This window comes from Acomys minous (genome assembly GCF_964271855.1).
Source record: "Acomys minous genome assembly, contig: scaffold_26, whole genome shotgun sequence".
In the NCBI taxonomy this organism is placed as follows: domain Eukaryota; kingdom Metazoa; phylum Chordata; class Mammalia; order Rodentia; family Muridae; genus Acomys; species Acomys minous.
In genome coordinates, this window is record NW_028182179.1 from 2,677,879 (window position 1) to 2,697,873 (window position 19,995).

The following is a 19,995-nucleotide window of genomic DNA, read 5'->3' on the forward strand; positions in this document are numbered from 1 at the left end:
GGAACAAGTTGCACACTTCTGAGATGCATTTGGGCAACTTTGTCAGAAATGAGTTTTTTGCCTACAGAGACATGCCTATTTGCGCAGTAGTACAGATTCTGAGTATGTAACTGGGATTGATGAAATCAGCATTTCTCTTGCTTCCCTGTGCGTAGGGAAGCTCAGTTTTAGTCACAGTAGCTCCCACAAGTGTCTCCTCAGTGTGTTCCCATTTCCTTAGAAACAGTGTATTTGCTGGGAGAAAAGTGCATCACTGTGCGCTTTCACCGTTCAGCAAATACAGGTGTAGAAGCACAGCGCTAGCAGAAATGAACGTTTCTCGACGTTTTCTAACTCAGGGAACAAGTTGCACACTTCTGAGATGCATTTGGGCAACTTTGTCAGAAATGACTTTTTTGCCTACAGAGACATGCCTATTTGTGCCGTAGTACATATTCTCAATATGTAACTGGGCTTGATGAAATCAGCATTTCTCTTGCTTCCCTGTGCGTAGGGAAGCTCAGTTTTAGTCACAGTAGCTCCCACAAGTGTCTCCTCAGTGTGTTCCCATTTTCTTAGAAACAGTGTATTTGCTGGGAGAAAAGTGCATTACTGTGGGCTTTCACCGTTCAGCAAGTACATGTGTAGAAGCACAGCGCTAGCAGAAAAGACCATTTCTCGACGTTTTCTAACTCAGGGAACAAGTTGCACACTTCTGAGATGCATTTGGGCAACTTTGTCAGAAATGAGTTTTTTTCCTACAGAGACATGCCTATTTGCGCAGTAGTACAGATTCTGAGTATGTAACTGGGCTTGATGAAATCAGCATTTCTCTTGCTTCCCTGTGCGTAGGGAAGCTCAGTTTTAGTCACAGTAGCTACCACAAGTGTCTCCTCAGTGTGTTCCCATTTCCTTAGAAACAGTGTATTTTCTGGGAGAAAAGTGCATTACTGTGCGCTTTCACCGTTCAGCAAATACATGTGTAGAAGCACAGCGCTAGCAGAAACGAACGTTTCTCGACATTTTCTAACTCAGGGAACAAGTTGCACACTTCTGAGATGCATTTGGGCAACTTTGTCAGAAATGAGTTTTTTGCCTACAGAGACATGCCTATTTGCGCAGTAGTACAGATTCTGAGTATGTAACTGGGCTTGATGAAATCAGCATTTCTCTTGCTTCCCTGTGCGTAGGGAAGCTCAGTTTTAGTCACAGTAGCTCCCACAAGTGTCTACACAGTGTTCCCATTTCCGTAGAAACAGTGTATTTGCTGGGAGAAAAGTGCATTACTGTGCGCTTTCACCGTTCAGCAAATACATGTGTAGAAGCACAGCGCTAGCAGAAAAGACCGTTTCTCGACGTTTTCTAACTCAAGGAACAAGTTGCACACTTCTGAGATGCATTTGGGCAACTTTGTCAGAAATGAGTTTTTTGCCTAAAGAGACATGCCTATTTGCGCAGTAGTACAGATTCTGAGTATGTAACTGGGCTTGATGAAATCAGCATTTCTCTTGCTTCCCTGTGCGTAGGGAAGCTCAGTTTTAGTCACAGTAGCTCCCACAAGTGTCTCCTCAGTGTGTTCCCATTTCCTTAGAAACAGTGTATTTGCTGGGAGAAAAGTGCATTACTGTGCGCTTTCACCGTTCGGCAAATACATGTGTAGAAGCACAGCGCTAGCAGAAAAGACCGTTTCTCGACGTTTTCTAACTCAGGGAACAAGTTGGACACTTCTGAGATGCATTTGGTCAACTTTGTCAGAAATGAGTTTTTTGCCTACAGAGACATGCCTATTTGTGCCGTAGTACATATTCTCAGTATGTAACTGGGCTTGATGAAATCAGCATTTCTCTTGCTTCCCTGTGCGTAGGGAAGCTCAGTTTTAGTCAAAGTAGCTCCCAAAAGTGTCTCCAAAGTGTTCCCATTTCCGTAGAAACAGTGTATTTGCTGGGAGAAAAGTGCATTACTGTGAGCTTTCACCGTTCAGCAAGTACATGTGTAGAAGCACAGCGCTAGCAGAAACGATCGTTTCTCGACGTTTTCTAACTCAGGGAACAAGTTGCACACTTCTGAGATGCATTTGGGCAACTTTGTCAGAAATGAGGTTTTTGCCTACAGAGAATGCCTATTTGCGCAGTAGTACAGATTCTGAGTATGTAATTGGGCTTGATGAAATCAGCATTTCTCTTGCTTCCCTGTGCGTAGGGAAGCTCAGTTTTAGTCACAGTAGCTCCCACAAGTGTCTCCTCAGTGTGTTCCCATTTCCTTAGAAACAGTGTATTTGCTGGGAGAAAAGTGCATTACTGTGCGCTTTCACCGTTCAGCAAATACATGTGTAGAAGCACAGCGCTAGCAGAAACGAACGTTTCTCGACGTTTTCTAACTCAGGGAACAAGTTGCACACTTCTGAGATGCAATTGGGCAACTTTGTCAGAAATGAGTTTTTTGCCTAAAGAGACATGTCTATTTGCGCAGTAGTACAGATTCTGAGTATGTAACTGGGCTTGATGAAATCAGCATTTCTCTTGCTTCCCTGTGCGTAGGGAAGCTCAGTTTTAGTCACAGTAGCTCCCACAAGTGTCTCCTCAGTGTGTTCCCAGTTCCTTAGAAACAGTGTATTTGCTGGGAGAAAAGTGCATTACTGTGCGCTTTCACCGTTCAGCAAGTACACTTGTAGAAGCACAGCGCTAGCAGAAACGACCGTTTCTCGACGTTTTCTAACTCAGAGAACAAGTTGCACACTTCTTAGATGCATTTGTGCAACTTTGTCAGAAATGAGTTTTTTTCCTACAGAGACATGCCTATTTGCGCAGTAGTACAGATTCTGAGTATGTAACTGGGCTGGATGAAATCAGCATTTCTCTTGCTTCCCTGTGCGTAGGGAAGCTCAGTTTTAGTCACAGTAGCTCCCACAAGTGTCTCCTCAGTGTGTTCCCATTTCCTTAGAAACAGTGTATTTGCTGGGAGAAAAGTGCATTACTGTGCGCTTTCACCGTTCGGCAAATACATGTGTAGAAGCACAGCGCTAGCAGAAAAGACCGTTTCTCGACGTTTTCTAACTCAGGGAACAAGTTGGACACTTCTGAGATGCATTTGGTCAACTTTGTCAGAAATGAGTTTTTTGCCTACAGAGACATGCCTATTTGTGCCGTAGTACATATTCTCAGTATGTAACTGGGCTTGATGAAATCAGCATTTCTCTTGCTTCCCTGTGCGTAGGGAAGCTCAGTTTTAGTCACAGTAGCTCCCAAAAGTGTCTCCAAAGTGTTCCCATTTCCGTAGAAACAGTGTATTTGCTGGGAGAAAAGTGCATTACTGTGAGCTTTCACCGTTCAGCAAGTACATGTGTAGAAGCACAGCGCTAGCAGAAACGAACGTTTCTCGACGTTTTCTAACTCACGGAACAAGTTGCACACTTCTGAGATGCATTTGGGCAACTTTGTCAGAAATGAGTTTTTTGCCTACAGAGAATGCCTATTTGCGCAGTAGTACAGATTCTGAGTATGTAATTGGGCTTGATGAAATCAGCATTTCTCTTGCTTCCCTGTGCGTAGGGAAGCTCAGTTTTAGTCACAGTAGCTCCCACAAGTGTCTCCTCAGTGTGTTCCCATTTCCTTAGAAACAGTGTATTTGCTGGGAGAAAAGTGCATTACTGTGCGCTTTCACCGTTCAGCAAATACATGTGTAGAAGCACAGCGCTAGCAGAAACGAACGTTTCTCGACGTTTTCTAACTCAGGGAACAAGTTGCACACTTCTGAGATGCAATTGGGCAACTTTGTCAGAAATGAGTTTTTTGCCTAAAGAGACATGTCTATTTGCGCAGTAGTACAGATTCTGAGTATGTAACTGGGCTTGATGAAATCAGCATTTCTCTTGCTTCCCTGTGCGTAGGGAAGCTCAGTTTTAGTCACAGTAGCTCCCACAAGTGTCTCCTCAGTGTGTTCCCAGTTCCTTAGAAACAGTGTATTTGCTGGGAGAAAAGTGCATTACTGTGCGCTTTCACCGTTCAGCAAGTACACTTGTAGAAGCACAGCGCTAGCAGAAACGACCGTTTCTCGACGTTTTCTAACTCAGAGAACAAGTTGCACACTTCTTAGATGCATTTGTGCAACTTTGTCAGAAATGAGTTTTTTTCCTACAGAGACATGCCTATTTGCGCAGTAGTACAGATTCTGAGTATGTAACTGGGCTGGATGAAATCAGCATTTCTCTTGCTTCCCTGTGCGTAGGGAAGCTCAGTTTTAGTCACAGTAGCTCCCACAAGTGTCTCCTCAGTGTGTTCCCATTTCCTTAGAAACAGTGTATTTGCTGGGAGAAAAGTGCATTACTGTGCGCTTTCACCGTTCAGCAAATACATGTGTAGAAGCACAGCGCTAGCAGAAACGAACGTTTCTCGACGTTTTCTAACTCACGGAACAAGTTGCACACTTCTGAGATGCATTTGGGCAACTTTGTCAGAAATGAGTTTTTTGCCTACAGAGAATGCCTATTTGCGCAGTAGTACAGATTCTGAGTATGTAATTGGGCTTGATGAAATCAGCATTTCTCTTGCTTCCCTGTGCGTAGGGAAGCTCAGTTTTAGTCACAGTAGCTCCCAAAAGTGTCTCCTCAGTGTGTTCCCATTTCCTTAGAAACAGTGTATTAACTGGGAGAAAAGTGCATTACTGTGCGCTTTCACCGTTCAGCAAATACATGTGTAGAAGCACAGCGCTAGCAGAAACGAACGTTTCTCGACGTTTTCTAACTCAAGGAACAAGTTGCACACTTCTGAGATGCATTTGGGCAACTTTGTCAGAAATGAGTTTTTTTCCTACAGAGACATGCCTATTTGCGCAGTAGTACAGATTCTGAGTATGTAACTGGGCTGGATGAAATCAGCATTTCTCTTGCTTCCCTGTGCGTAGGGAAGCTCAGTTTTAGTCACAGTAGCTCCCACAAGTGTCTCCTCAGTGTGTTCCCATTTCCTTAGAAACAGTGTATTTGCTGGGAGAAAAGTGCATTACTGTGCGCTTTCACCGTTCAGCAAATACATGTGTAGAAGCACAGCGCTAGCAGAAACGAACGTTTCTCGACGTTTTCTAACTCACGGAACAAGTTGCACACTTCTGAGATGCATTTGGGCAACTTTGTCAGAAAAGAGTTTTTTGCCTACAGAGAATGCTTATTTGCGCAGTAGTACAGATTCTGAGTATGTAATTGGGCTTGATGAAATCAGCATTTCTCTTGCTTCCCTGTGCGTAGGGAAGCTCAGTTTTAGTCACAGTAGCTCCCACAAGTGTCTCCTCAGTGTGTTCCCATTTCCTTAGAAACAGTGTATTTGCTGGGAGAAAAGTGCATTACTGTGCGCTTTCACCGTTCAGCAAATACATGTGTAGAAGCACAGCGCTAGCAGAAACGAACGTTTCTCGACGATTTCTAACTCAGGGAACAAGTTGCACACTTCTGAGATGAATTTGGGCAACTTTGTCAGAAATGAGTTCTTTGCCTACAGAGACATGCCTATTTGCGCAGAAGTACAGATTCTGAGTATGTAACTGGGCTGGATGAAATCAGCATTTCTCTTGCTTCCCTGTGCGTAAGGAAGCTCAGTTTTAGTCACTGTAGCTCCCACAAGTGTCTCCTCAGTGTGTTCCCATTTCCTTAGAAACAGTGTATTTGCTGGGAGAAAAGTGCATTACTGTGCGCTTTCACCGTTCACCAAATACATGTGTAGAAACACAGCGCTAGCAGAAACGACCGTTTCTCGACGTTTTCTAACTCAGGGAACAAGTTGCACACTTCCGAGATGCATTTGGGCAACTTTGTCAGAAATGAGTTTTTTGCCTAAAGAGACATGCCTATTTGCGCAGTAGTACAGATTCTGAGTATGTAACTGGGCTTGATGAAATCAGCATTTCTCTTGCTTCCCTGTGGGTATGGAAGCTCAGTTTTAGTCACAGTAGCTCCCACAAGTGTCTCCTCAGTGTGTTCCCATTTCCTTAGAAACAGTGTATTTGCTGGGAGAAAAGTGTATTACTGTGTGCTTTCACCGTTCAGCAAATACATGTGTAGAAGCACAGCGCTAGCAGAAACGACCGTTTCTCGACGTTTTCTATATCAGGGAACAAGTTGCACACTTCTGAGATGCATTTGGGCAACTTTGTCAGAAATGAGTTTTTTGCCTAAAGAGACATGCCTATTTGCGCAGTAGCACAGATTCTGAGTATGTAACTGGGCTTGATGAAATCAGCATTTCTCTTGCTTCCCTGTGCGTAGGGAAGCTCAGTTTTAGTCACAGTAGCTCCCACAAGTGTCTCCTCAGTGTGTTCCCATTTCCTTAGAAACAGTGTATTTGCTGGGAGAAAAGTGCATTACTGTGCGCTTTCACCGTTCAGCAAATACATGTGTAGAAGCACAGCGCTAGCAGAAACGAACGTTTCTCGACGTTTTCTGACTCTGGGAACAAGTTGCACACTTCTGAGATGCATTTGGGCAACTTTGTCAGAAATGAGTTTTTTGCCTAAAGAGACATGCCTATTTGCCCAGTAGTACAGATTCTGAGTATGTAACTGGGCTTGATGAAATCAGCATTTCTCTTGCTTCCCTGTGCGTAGGGAAGCTCAGTTTTAGTCACAGTAGCTCCCATAAGTGTCTCCTCAGTGTGTTCCCATTTCCTTAGAAACAGTGTATTTGCTGGGAGAAAAGTGCATTACTGTGCGCTTTCACCGTTCAGCAAATACATGTGTAGAAGCACAGCGCTAGCAGAAACGAACGTTTCTCGACGTTTTCTAACTCAGGGAACAAGTTGCACACTTCTGAGATGCATTTGGGCAACTTTGTCAGAAATGAGTTTTTTGCCTAAAGAGACATGCCTATTTGCGCAGTAGTACAGATTCTTAGTATGTAACTGGGCTTGATGAAATCAGCATTTCTCTTGCTTCCCTGTGCGTAGGGAAGCTCAGTTTAAGTCACTGTAGCTCCCACAAGTGTCTCCTCAGTGTGTTCCCATTTCCTTAGAAACAGTGTATTTGCTGGGAGAAAAGTGCATTACTGTGCGCTTTCACCGTTCAGCAAATACATGTGTAGAAGCACAGCGCTAGCAGAAACGAACGTTTGTCGACGTTTTCTAACTCAGGGAACAAGTTGCACACTTCTGAGATGCATTTGGGCAACTTTGTCAGAAAAGAGTTTTTTGCCTACAGAGAATGCTTATTTGCGCAGTAGTACAGATTCTGAGTATGTAACTGGGCTTGATGAAATCAGCATTTCTCTTGCTTCCCTGTGCGTAGGGAAGCTCAGTTTTAGTCACAGTAGCTCCCACAAGTGTCTCCTCAGTGTGTTCCCATTTCCTTAGAAACAGTGTATTTGCTGGGAGAAAAGTGCATTACTGTGCGCTTTCACCGTTCAGCAAATACATGTGTAGAAGCACAGCGCTAGCAGAAACGACCGTTTCTCGACGTTTTCTAACTCAGGGAACAAGTTGCACACTTCTGAGATGCATTTGGGCAACTTTGTCAGAAATGAGTTTTTTGCCTACAGAGACATGCCTATTTGCGCAGTAGTACAGATTCTGAGTATGTAACTGGGCTTGATGAAATCAGCATTTCTCTTGCTTCCCTGTGCGTAGGGAAGCTCAGTTTTAGTCACAGTAGCTCCCACAAGTGTCTCCTCAGTGTGTTCCCATTTCCTTAGAAACAGTGTATTTGCTGGGAGAAAAGTGTATTACTGTGCGCTTTCACCGTTCAGCAAATACATGTGTAGAAGCACAGCGCTAGCAGAAACGACCGTTTCTCGACGTTTTCTATATCAGGGAACAAGTTGCACACTTCTGAGATGCATTTGGGCAACTTTGTCAGAAATGAGTTTTTTGCCTAAAGAGACATGCCTATTTGCGCAGTAGTACAGATTCTGAGTATGTAACTGGGCTTGATGAAATCAGCATTTCTCTTGCTTCCCTGTGCGTAGGGAAGCTCAGTTTTAGTCACAGTAGCTCCCACAAGTGTCTCCTCAGTGTGTTCCCATTTCCTTAGAAACAGTGTATTTGCTGGGAGAAATGTGCATTACTGTGCGCTTTCACCGTTCAGCAAATACATGTGTAGAAGCACAGCGCTAGCAGAAACGAACGTTTCTCGACGTTTTCTGACTCTGGGAACAAGTTGCACACTTCTGAGATGCATTTGGGCAACTTTGTCAGAAATGAGTTTTTTGCCTAAAGAGACATGCCTATTTGCCCAGTAGTACAGATTCTGAGTATGTAACTGGGCTTGATGAAATCAGCATTTCTCTTGCTTCCCTGTGCGTAGGGAAGCTCAGTTTTAGTCACAGTAGCTCCCACAAGTGTCTCCTCAGTGTGTTTCCATTTCCTTAGAAACAGTGTATTTGCTGGGAGAAAAGTGCATTACTGTGCGCTTTCACCGTTCAGCAAATACATGTGTAGAAGCACAGCGCTAGCAGAAAAGACCGTTTTTCGACATTGTCTAATTCAGAGAACAAGTTGCACACTTCTGAGATGCATTTGGGCAACTTTGTCAGAAATGAGTTTTTTGCCTACAGAGACATGCCTATTTGCGCAGTAGTACAGATTCTGAGTATGTAACTGTGCTTGATGAAATCAGCATTTCTCTTGCTTCCCTGTGCGTAGGGAAGCTCAGTTTTAGTCACAGTAGCTCCCACAAGTGTCTCCTCAGTGTGTTCCCATTTCCTTAGAAACAGTGTATTTGCTGGGAGAAAAGTGCATTACTGTGCGCTTTCACCGTTCAGCAAATACATGTGTAGAAGCACAGCGCTAGCAGAAACGAACGTTGCTCGACATTTTCTAAATCAGGGAACAAGTTGCACACTTCTGAGATGCATTTGGGCAACTTTGTCAGAAATGAGATTTTTGCCTAAAGAGACATGCCTATTTGCGCAGTAGTACAGATTCTGAGTATGTAACTGGGCTTGATGAAATCAGCATTTCTCTTGCTTCCCTGTGCCTAGGGAAGCTCAGTTTTAGTCACAGTAGCTCCCACAAGTGTCTCCACATTGTTCCCAATTCCGTAGAAACAGTGTATTTGCTGGGAGAAAAGTGCATTACTGTGCGCTTTCACCGTTCAGCAAATACATGTGTAGAAGCACAGCGCTAGCAGAAACGACCGTTTCTCGACGTTTTCTGACTCTGGGAACAAGTTGCACACTTCTGAGATGCATTTGGGCAACTTTGTCAGAAATGAGTTTTTTGCCTAAAGAGACATGCCTATTTGCCCAGTAGTACAGATTCTGAGTATGTAACTGGGCTTGATGAAATCAGCATTTCTCTTGCTTCCCTGTGCGTAGGGAAGCTCAGTTTTAGTCACAGTAGCTCCCACAAGTGTCTCCTCAGTGTGTTTCCATTTCCTTAGAAACAGTGTATTTGCTGGGAGAAAAGTGCATTACTGTGCGCTTTCACCGTTCAGCAAATACATGTGTAGAAGCACAGCGCTAGCAGAAAAGACCGTTTTTCGACATTGTCTAATTCAGAGAACAAGTTGCACACTTCTGAGATGCATTTGGGCAACTTTGTCAGAAATGAGTTTTTTGCCTACAGAGACATGCCTATTTGCGCAGTAGTACAGATTCTGAGTATGTAACTGGGCTTGATGAAATCAGCATTTCTCTTGCTTCCCTGTGCGTAGGGAAGCTCAGTTTTAGTCACAGTAGCTCCCACAAGTGTCTCCTCAGTGTGTTCCCAGTTCCTTAGAAACAGTGTATTTGCTGGGAGAAAAGTGCATTACTGTGCGCTTTCACCGTTCAGCAAGTACACTTGTAGAAGCACAGCGCTAGCAGAAACGACCGTTTCTCGACGTTTTCTAACTCAGAGAACAAGTTGCACACTTCTGAGATGCATTTGGGCAACTTTGTCAGAAATGAGTGTTTTGCCTACAGAGACATGCCTATTTGCGCAGTAGTACAGATTCTGAGTATGTAACTGGGCTTGATGAAATCAGCATTTCTCTTGCTTCACTGTGCGTAGGGAAGCTCAGTTTTAGTCACAGTAGCTCCCACAAGTGTCTCCTCAGTGTGTTCCCATTTCCTTAGAAACAGTGTATTTTCTGGGATAAAAGTGCATTACTGTGCGCTTTCAACTTTCAGCAAATACATGTGTAGAAGCACAGCGCTAGCAGAAACGACCGTTTCTCGACGTTTTCTATATCAGGGAACAAGTTGCACACTTCTGAGATGCATTTGGGCAACTTTGTCAGAAATGAGTTTTTTGCCTAAAGAGACATGCCTATTTGCGCAGTAGTACAGATTCTGAGTATGTAACTGGGCTTGATGAAATCAGCATTTCTCTTGCTTCCCTGTGCGTAGGGAAGCTCACTTTTAGTCACAGTAGCTCCCACAAGTGTCTCCTCAGTGTGTTCCCATTTCCTTAGAAACAGTGTATTTGCTGGGAGAAAAGTGCATTACTGTGCGCTTTCACCGTTCAGCAAATTCATATGTAGAAGCACAGCGCTAGCAGAAACGAACGTTTCTCGACGTTTTCTGACTCTGGGAACAAGTTGCACACTTCTGAGATGCATTTGGGCAACTTTGTCAGAAATGAGTTTTTTGCCTAAAGAGACATGCCTATTTGCCCAGTAGTACAGATTCTGAGTATGTAACTGGGCTTGATGAAATCAGCATTTCTCTTGCTTCCCTGTGCGTAGGGAAGCTCAGTTTTAGTCACAGTAGCTCCCACAAGTGTCTCCTCAGTGTGTTTCCATTTCCTTAGAAACAGTGTATTTGCTGGGAGAAAAGTGCATTGCTGTGCGCTTTCACCGTTCAGCAAATACATGTGTAGAAGCACAGCGCTAGCAGAAAAGACCGTTTTTCGACATTGTCTAATTCAGAGAACAAGTTGCACACTTCTGAGATGCATTTGGGCAACTTTGTCAGAAATGAGTTTTTTGCCTACAGAGACATGCCTATTTGCGCAGTAGTACAGATTCTGAGTATGTAACTGGGCTTGATGAAATCAGCATTTCTCTTGCTTCCCTGTGCCTAGGGAAGCTCAGTTTTAGTCACAGTAGCTCCCACAAGTGTCTCCACATTGTTCCCAATTCCGTAGAAACAGTGTATTTGCTGGGAGAAAAGTGCATTACTGTGCGCTTTCACCGTTCAGCAAATACATGTGTAGAAGCACAGCGCTAGCAGAAACGACCGTTTCTCGACGTTTTCTGACTCTGGGAACAAGTTGCACACTTCTGAGATGCATTTGGGCAACTTTGTCAGAAATGAGTTTTTTGCCTAAAGAGACATGCCTATTTGCCCAGTAGTACAGATTCTGAGTATGTAACTGGGCTTGATGAAATCAGCATTTCTCTTGCTTCCCTGTGCGTAGGGAAGCTCAGTTTTAGTCACAGTAGCTCCCACAAGTGTCTCCTCAGTGTGTTTCCATTTCCTTAGAAACAGTGTATTTGCTGGGAGAAAAGTGCATTACTGTGCGCTTTCACCGTTCAGCAAATACATGTGTAGAAGCACAGCGCTAGCAGAAAAGACCGTTTTTCGACATTGTCTAATTCAGAGAACAAGTTGCACACTTCTGAGATGCATTTGGGCAACTTTGTCAGAAATGAGTTTTTTGCCTACAGAGACATGCCTATTTGCGCAGTAGTACAGATTCTGAGTATGTAACTGGGCTTGATGAAATCAGCATTTCTCTTGCTTCCCTGTGCGTAGGGAAGCTCAGTTTTAGTCACAGTAGCTCCCACAAGTGTCTCCTCAGTGTGTTCCCAGTTCCTTAGAAACAGTGTATTTGCTGGGAGAAAAGTGCATTACTGTGCGCTTTCACCGTTCAGCAAGTACACTTGTAGAAGCACAGCGCTAGCAGAAACGACCGTTTCTCGACGTTTTCTAACTCAGAGAACAAGTTGCACACTTCTGAGATGCATTTGGGCAACTTTGTCAGAAATGAGTGTTTTGCCTACAGAGACATGCCTATTTGCGCAGTAGTACAGATTCTGAGTATGTAACTGGGCTTGATGAAATCAGCATTTCTCTTGCTTCACTGTGCGTAGGGAAGCTCAGTTTTAGTCACAGTAGCTCCCACAAGTGTCTCCTCAGTGTGTTCCCATTTCCTTAGAAACAGTGTATTTTCTGGGATAAAAGTGCATTACTGTGCGCTTTCAACTTTCAGCAAATACATGTGTAGAAGCACAGCGCTAGCAGAAACGACCGTTTCTCGACGTTTTCTATATCAGGGAACAAGTTGCACACTTCTGAGATGCATTTGGGCAACTTTGTCAGAAATGAGTTTTTTGCCTAAAGAGACATGCCTATTTGCGCAGTAGTACAGATTCTGAGTATGTAACTGGGCTTGATGAAATCAGCATTTCTCTTGCTTCCCTGTGCGTAGGGAAGCTCACTTTTAGTCACAGTAGCTCCCACAAGTGTCTCCTCAGTGTGTTCCCATTTCCTTAGAAACAGTGTATTTGCTGGGAGAAAAGTGCATTACTGTGCGCTTTCACCGTTCAGCAAATTCATATGTAGAAGCACAGCGCTAGCAGAAACGAACGTTTCTCGACGTTTTCTGACTCTGGGAACAAGTTGCACACTTCTTAGATGCATTTGGGCAACTTTGTCAGAAATGAGTTTTTTGCCTAAAGAGACATGCCTATTTGCCCAGTAGTACAGATTCTGAGTATGTAACTGGGCTTGATGAAATCAGCATTTCTCTTGCTTCCCTGTGCGTAGGGAAGCTCAGTTTTAGTCACAGTAGCTCCCACAAGTGTCTCCTCAGTGTGTTTCCATTTCCTTAGAAACAGTGTATTTGCTGGGAGAAAAGTGCATTACTGTGCGCTTTCACCGTTCAGCAAATACATGTGTAGAAGCACAGCGCTAGCAGAAAAGACCGTTTTTCGACATTGTCTAATTCAGAGAACAAGTTGCACACTTCTGAGATGCATTTGGGCAACTTTGTCAGAAATGAGTTTTTTGCCTACAGAGACATGCCTATTTGCGCAGTAGTACAGATTCTGAGTATGTAACTGTGCTTGATGAAATCAGCATTTCTCTTGCTTCCCTGTGCGTAGGGAAGCTCAGTTTTAGTCACAGTAGCTCCCACAAGTGTCTCCTCAGTGTGTTCCCATTTCCTTAGAAACAGTGTATTTGCTGGGAGAAAAGTGCATTACTGTGCGCTTTCACCGTTCAGCAAATACATGTGTAGAAGCACAGCGCTAGCAGAAACGAAAGTTTCTCGACGTTTTCTAACTCACGGAACAAGTTGCACACTTCTGAGATGCATTTGGGCAACTTTGTCAGAAATGAGTTTTTTGCCTACAGAGAATGCCTATTTGCGCAGTAGTACAGATTCTGAGTATGTAATTGGGCTTGATGAAATCAGCATTTCTCTTGCTTCCCTGTGCGTAGGGAAGCTCAGTTTTAGTCACAGTAGCTCCCACAAGTGTCTCCTCAGTGTGTTCCCATTTCCTTAGAAACAGTGTATTTGCTGGGAGAAAAGTGCATTACTGTGCGCTTTCACCGCTCAGCAAATACATGTGTAAAAGCACAGCGCTAGCAGAAACGAACGTTTCTCGACGTTTTCTAACTCAGGGAACAAGTTGCACACTTCTGAGATGCATTTGGGCAACTTTGTCAGAAATGAGTTTTTTGCCTAAAGAGACATGTCTATTTGCGCAATAGTACAGATTCTGAGTATGTAACTGGGCTTGATGAAATCAGCATTTCTCTTGCTTCCCTGTGCATAGGGAAGCTCAGTTTTAGTCACAGTAGCTCCCACAAGTGTCTCCTCAGTGTGTTCCCGTTTCCTTAGAAACAGTGTATTTGCTGGGAGAAAAGTGCATTACTGTGCGCTTTCACCGTTCAGCAAATACATGTGTAGAAGCACAGCGCTAGCAGAAAAGACCGTTTCTCGACGTTTTCTAACTCAGGGAACAAGTATCACACTTCTGAGATGCATTTGGGCAACTTTGTCAGAAATGAGTTTTTTGCCTAAAGAGACATGCCTATTTGCGCAGTAGTACAGATTCTGAGTATGTAACTGGGCTTGATGAATTCAGCATTTGTCTTGCTTCCCTGTGCGTAGTGAAGCTCAGTTTTAGTCACAGTAGCTCCCACAAGTGTCTCCTCAGTGTGTTCCCATTTCCTTAGAAACAGTGTATTTGTTGGGAGAAAAGTGCATTACTGTGTGCTTTCACCGTTCAGCAAATACATGTGTAGAAGCACAGCGCTATCAGAAACGAACGTTTCTCGACGTTTTCTAACTCAGGGAACAAGTTGCACACTTCTGAGATGCATTTGGGCAACTTTGTCAGAAATGAGTTTTTTGCCTAAAGAGACATGTCTATTTGCGCAGTAGTACAGATTCTGAGTATGTAACTGGGCTTGATGAAATCAGCATTTCTCTTGCTTCCCTGTGCGTAGGGAAGCTCAGTTTTAGTCACAGTAGCTCCCACAAGTGTCTCCTCAGTGTGTTCCCAGTTCCTTAGAAACAGTGTATTTGCTGGGAGAAAAGTGCATTACTGTGCGCTTTCACCGTTCAGCAAGTACACTTGTAGAAGCACAGCGCTAGCAGAAACGACCGTTTCTCGACGTTTTCTAACTCAGAGAACAAGTTGCACACTTCTGAGATGCATTTGGGCAACTTTGTCAGAAATGAGTGTTTTGCCTACAGAGACATGCCTATTTGCGCAGTAGTACAGATTCTGAGTATGTAACTGGGCTTGATGAAATCAGCATTTCTCTTGCTTCACTGTGCGTAGGGAAGCTCAGTTTTAGTCACAGTAGCTCCCAAAAGTGTCTCCTCAGTGTGTTCCCATTTCCTTAGAAACAGTGTATTTTCTGGGAGAAAAGTGCATTACTGTGCGCTTTCAACTTTCAGCAAATACATGTGTAGAAGCACAGCGCTAGCAGAAACGAACGTTTCTCGACATTTTCTAACTCAGGGAACAAGTTGCACACTTCTGAGATGCATTTGGGCAACTTTGTCAGAAATGAGTTTTTTGCCTAAAGAGACATGCCTATTTGCGCAGTAGTACAGATTCTGAGTATGTAACTGGGCTTGATGAAATCAGCATTTCTCTTGCTTCCCTGAGCGTAGGGAAGCTCAGTTTTAGTCACAGTAGCTCCCACAAGTGTCTCCTCAGTGTGTTCCCATTTCCTTAGAAACAGTGTATTTGCTGGGAGAAAAGTGCATTACTGTGCGCTTTCACCGTTCAGCAAGTACACTTGTAGAAGCACAGCGCTAGCAGAAACGACCGTTTCTCGACGTTTTCTAACTCAGAGAACAAGTTGCACACTTCTGAGATGCATTTGGGCAACTTTGTCAGAAATGAGTTTTTTGCCTAAAGACACATGCCTATTTGCGCAGTAGTACAGATTCTGAGTATGTAACTGGGCTTGATGAAATCAGCATTTCTCTTGCTTCCCTGTGCGTAGGGAAGCTCAGTTTTAGTCACAGTAGCTCCCACAAGTGTCTCCTCAGTGTGTTCCCATTTCCTTAGAAACAGTGTATTTGCTGGGAGAAAAGTGCATTACTGTGCGCTTTCACCATTCAGCAAATACATGTGTAGAAGCACAGCGCTAGCAGAAACGACCGTTTCTCGACGTTTTCTAAGTCAGGGAACAAGTTGCACACTTCTGAGATGCATTTGGGCAACTTTGTCAGAAATGAGTTTTTTGCCTAAAGAGACATGCCTATTTGCGCAGTAGTACAGATTCTGAGTATGTAACTGGGCTTGATGAAATCAGCATTTCTCTTGCTTCCCTGTGCGTAGGGAAGCTCAGTTTTAGTTACAGTAGCTCCCACAAGTGTCTCCTCAGTGTGTTCCCATTTCCTTAGAAACAGTGTATTTGCTGGGAGAAAAGTGCATTACTGTGCGCTTTCACCGTTCAGCAAATACATGTGTAGAAGCACAGCGCTAGCAGAAACGACCGTTTCTCGATGTTTTCTAACTCAGGGAACAAGTTGCACACTTCTGAGATGCATTTGCGCAACTTGGTCAGAAATGAGTTTTTTGCCTACAGAGACATGCCTATTTGCGCAGTAGTACAGATTCTGAGTATGTAACTGGGCTTGATGAAATCAGCATTTCTCTTGCTTCCCTGTGCATAGGGAAGCTCAGTTTTAGTCACAGTAGCTCCCACAAGTGTCTCCTCAGTGTGTTCCCATTTCCTTATAAACAGTGTATTTGCTGGGAGAAAAGTGCATTACTGTGCGCTTTCACCGTTCAGCAAATACATGTGTAGAGGCACAGCGCTAGCAGAAACGAACGTTTCTCGAAGTTTTCTAACTCAGGGTACAAGTTGCACACTTCTGAGATGCATTTGGGCAACTTTATCAGAAATGAGTTTTTTGCCTAAAGAGACATGCCTATTTGCGCAGTAGTACAGATTCTGAGTATGTAACTGGGCTTGATGAATTCAGCATTTCTCTTGCTTCCCTGTGCGTAGGGAAGCTCAGTTTTAGTCACTGTAGCTCCCACAAGTGTCTCCTCAGTGTGTTCCCATTTCCTTAGAAACAGTGTATTTGCTGGGAGAAAAGTGCATTACTGTGCGCTTTCACCGTTCAGCAAATACATGTGTAGAAGCACAGCGCTAGAAGAAACGACCGTTTCTCGACGTTTTCTAACTCAGGGAACAAGTTGCACACTTCTGAGATGCATTTGGGCAACTTTGTCAGAAATGAGTTTTTTGCCTAAAGAGACATGCCTATTTGCCCAGTAGTACTTTCTGAGTATGTAACTGGGCTTGATGAAATCAGCATTTCTCTTGCTTCCCTGTGCGTAGGGAAGCTCAGTTTTAGTCACAGTAGCTCCCACAAGTGTCTCCTCAGTGTGTTCCCATTTCCTTAGAAACAGTGTATTTGCTGGGAGAAAAGTGCATTACTGTGCGCTTTCACCGTTCAGCAAATACATGTGTAGAAGCACAGCGCTAGCAGAAACGACCGTTTCTCGACGTTTTCTAATTCAGGGAACAAGTTGCACACTTCTGAGATGCATTTGGGCAACTTTGTCAGAAATGAATTTTTTGCCTAAAGAGACATACCTATTTGCCCAGTAGTCCATATTCTGAGTATGTAACTGGGCTTGATGAAATCAGCATTTCTCTTGCTTCCCTGTGCGTAGGGAAGCTCAGTCTTAGTCACAGTAGCTCCCACAAGTGTTTCCTCAGTGTGTTCCCATTTCCTTAGAAACAGTGTTTTTGCTGGGAGAAATGTGCATTACTGTGCGCTTTCACCGTTCAGCAAATACATGTGTAGAAGCACAGCGCTAGCAGAAAAGACCGTTTCTCGACGTTGTCTAACTCAGAGAACAAGTTGCACACTTCTGAGATGTATTTGGGCAACTTTGTCAGAAATGATTTTTTGCAAAAGAGACATGCCTATTTGCGCAGTAGTACAGATTCTGAGTATGTGACTGGGCTTGATCAAATCAGCATTTCTCTTGCTTCCCCTTGCGTAGGGAAGCTCAGTTTTAGTCACAGTAGCTCCCACAAGTGTCTCCTCAGTGTGTTTCCATTTCCTTAGAAACAGTGTATTTGCTGGGAGAAAAGTGCATTACTGTGTGCTTTCACCGTTCAGCAAATACATATTTAGAAGCAGAGCGCTAGCAGAAACGAACGTTTCTCGACGTTTTCTAACTCAGGGAACAAGTTGCACACTTCTGAGATGCATTTGGGCAACTTTCTCAGAAATGAGTTTTTTGCCTAAAGAGACATGCCTATTTGCGCAGTAGTACAGATTCTGAGTATGTAACTGGGCTTGATGAACTCAGCATTTCTCTTGCTTCCCTGTATATAGGGAAGCTCAGTTTTAGTCACAGTAGCTCCCACAAGTTTCTCCTCAGTGTGTTCCCATTTCCCCAGAAACAGTGTATTTGCTGGGAGAAAAGTGCATTACTGTGCGCTTTCACCGTTCAGCAAGTACATGTGTAGAAGCACAGCGCTAGCGGAAACGAACGTTTCTCGACGTTTTCTAACTCAGAGAACAAGTTGCACACTTCTGAGATGCATTTGGGCAACTTTGTCAGAAATGAGTTTTTTGCCTACAGAGACATGCCTATTTGCGCAGTAGTACAGATTCTGACTATGTAACTGGGCTTGATGAAATCAGCATTTCTCTTGCTTCCCTGTGCCTAGGGAAGCTCAGTTTTAGTCACTGTAGCTCCCACAAGTGTCTCCTCAGTGTGTTCCCATTTCCTTAGAAACAATGTATTTGCTGGGAGAAAATTGCATTACTGTGCGCTTTCACCATTCAGCAAATACATGTGTAGAAGCACAGCGCTAGCAGAAACGACCGTTTCTCGACGTTTTCTAACTCAGGGAACAAGTTGCACACTTCTGAGATGCATTTGGGCAACTTTGTCAGAAATGAATTTTTTGCCTAAAGAGACATGCCTATTTGCCCAGTAGTACAGAATCTGAGTATGTAACTGGGCTTGATGAAATCAGCATTTCTCTTGCTTCCCTGTGCGTAGCGAAGCTCAGTTTTAGTCACAGTAGCTCCCACAAGTGTCTCCTCAGTGTGTTCCCATTTCCTTAGAAACAGTGTTTTTGCTGGGAGAAATGTGCTTTACTGTGCGCTTTCACCGTTCAGCAAATACATGTGTAGAAGCACAGCGCTAGCAGAAAAGACCGTTTCTCGACGTTGTCTAACTCAGAGAACAAGTTGCACACTTCTGAGATGTATTTGGGCAACTTTGTCAGAAATGATTTTTTTGCCTAAAGAGACATGCCTATTTGCGCAGTAGTACAGATTCTGAGTATGTAACTGGGCTTGATCAAATCAGCATTTCTCTTGCTTCCCTGTGCGTAGGGAAGCTCAGTTTTAGTCACAGTAGCTCCCACAAGTGTCTCCTCAGTGTGTTCCCATTTCTTTAGAAACAGTGTATTTACTGGGAGAAAAGTGCATTACTGTGCGCTTTCACCGTTCAGCAAATTCATGTGTAGAAGCACAGCGCTAGCAGAAAAGACCGTTTCTCGAGGTTTTCTAACTCAGAGAACAAGTTGCACACTTCTGAGATGCATTTGGGCAACTTTGTCAGAAATGAGTTTTTTGCCTACAGAGACATGCCTATTTGCGCAGTAGTACAGACTCCGAGTATTTAACTGGGCTTGATCAAATCAACATTTCTCTTGCTTCCTTGTGTGTAGGGAAGCTCAGTTTTAGTCACAGTAGCTCCCACAAGTGTCTCCTCAGTGTGTTCCCATTTCCTTAGAAACAGTGTATTTGCTGGGAGAAAAGTGCATTACTGTGTGCTTTCACCGTTCAGCAAATACATGTTTAGAAGCAGAGCGCTAGCAGAAACGAACGTTTCTCGACGGTTTCTAACTCAGGGAACAAGTTGCACACTTCTGAGGTGCATTTGGGCTACTTTGTCAGAAATGAGTTTTTTGCCTAAATTGACATGCCTAATTGCGCAGTAGTACAGATTCTGAGTATGTAACTGGGCTTGATGAACTCAGCATTTCTCTTGCTTCCCTGTGCATAGGGAAGCTCAGTTTTAGTCACAGTAGCTCCCACAAGTGTCTCCTCAGTGTGTTCCCATTTCCTTAGAAACAGTGTATTTGCTGGGAGAAAAGTGCGTTACTGTGCGCTTTCACCGTTCAGCAAGTACATGTGTAGAAGCACAGCGCTAGCAGAAACGAACGTTTCTCGACGTTTTCTAACTCAGAGAACAAGTTCCACACTTCTGAGATGCATTTGGGCAACTTTGTCAGAAATGAGTTTTTTGCCTACAGAGACATGCCTATTTGCGCAGTAGTACAGATTCTGAGTATGTAACTGGGCTTGATGAAATCAGCATTTTTCTTGCTTCCCTGTGCATAGGGACGCTCAGTTTTAGTCACAGTAGCTCGGACAAGTGTCTCCTCAGTGTGTTCCCAGTTCCTTAGAAACAGTGTATTTGCTGGGAGAAAAGTGCATTACTGTGCGCTTTCACCGTTCAGCAAATACATCTGTAGAAGCACAGCGCTAGCAGAAACGAACGTTTCTCGATGTTTTCTAACTCAGGGAACAAGTTGCACACTTCTGAGATGCATTTTGGCAACTTTGTCAGAAATGAGTTTTTTGCCTAAAGAGACAT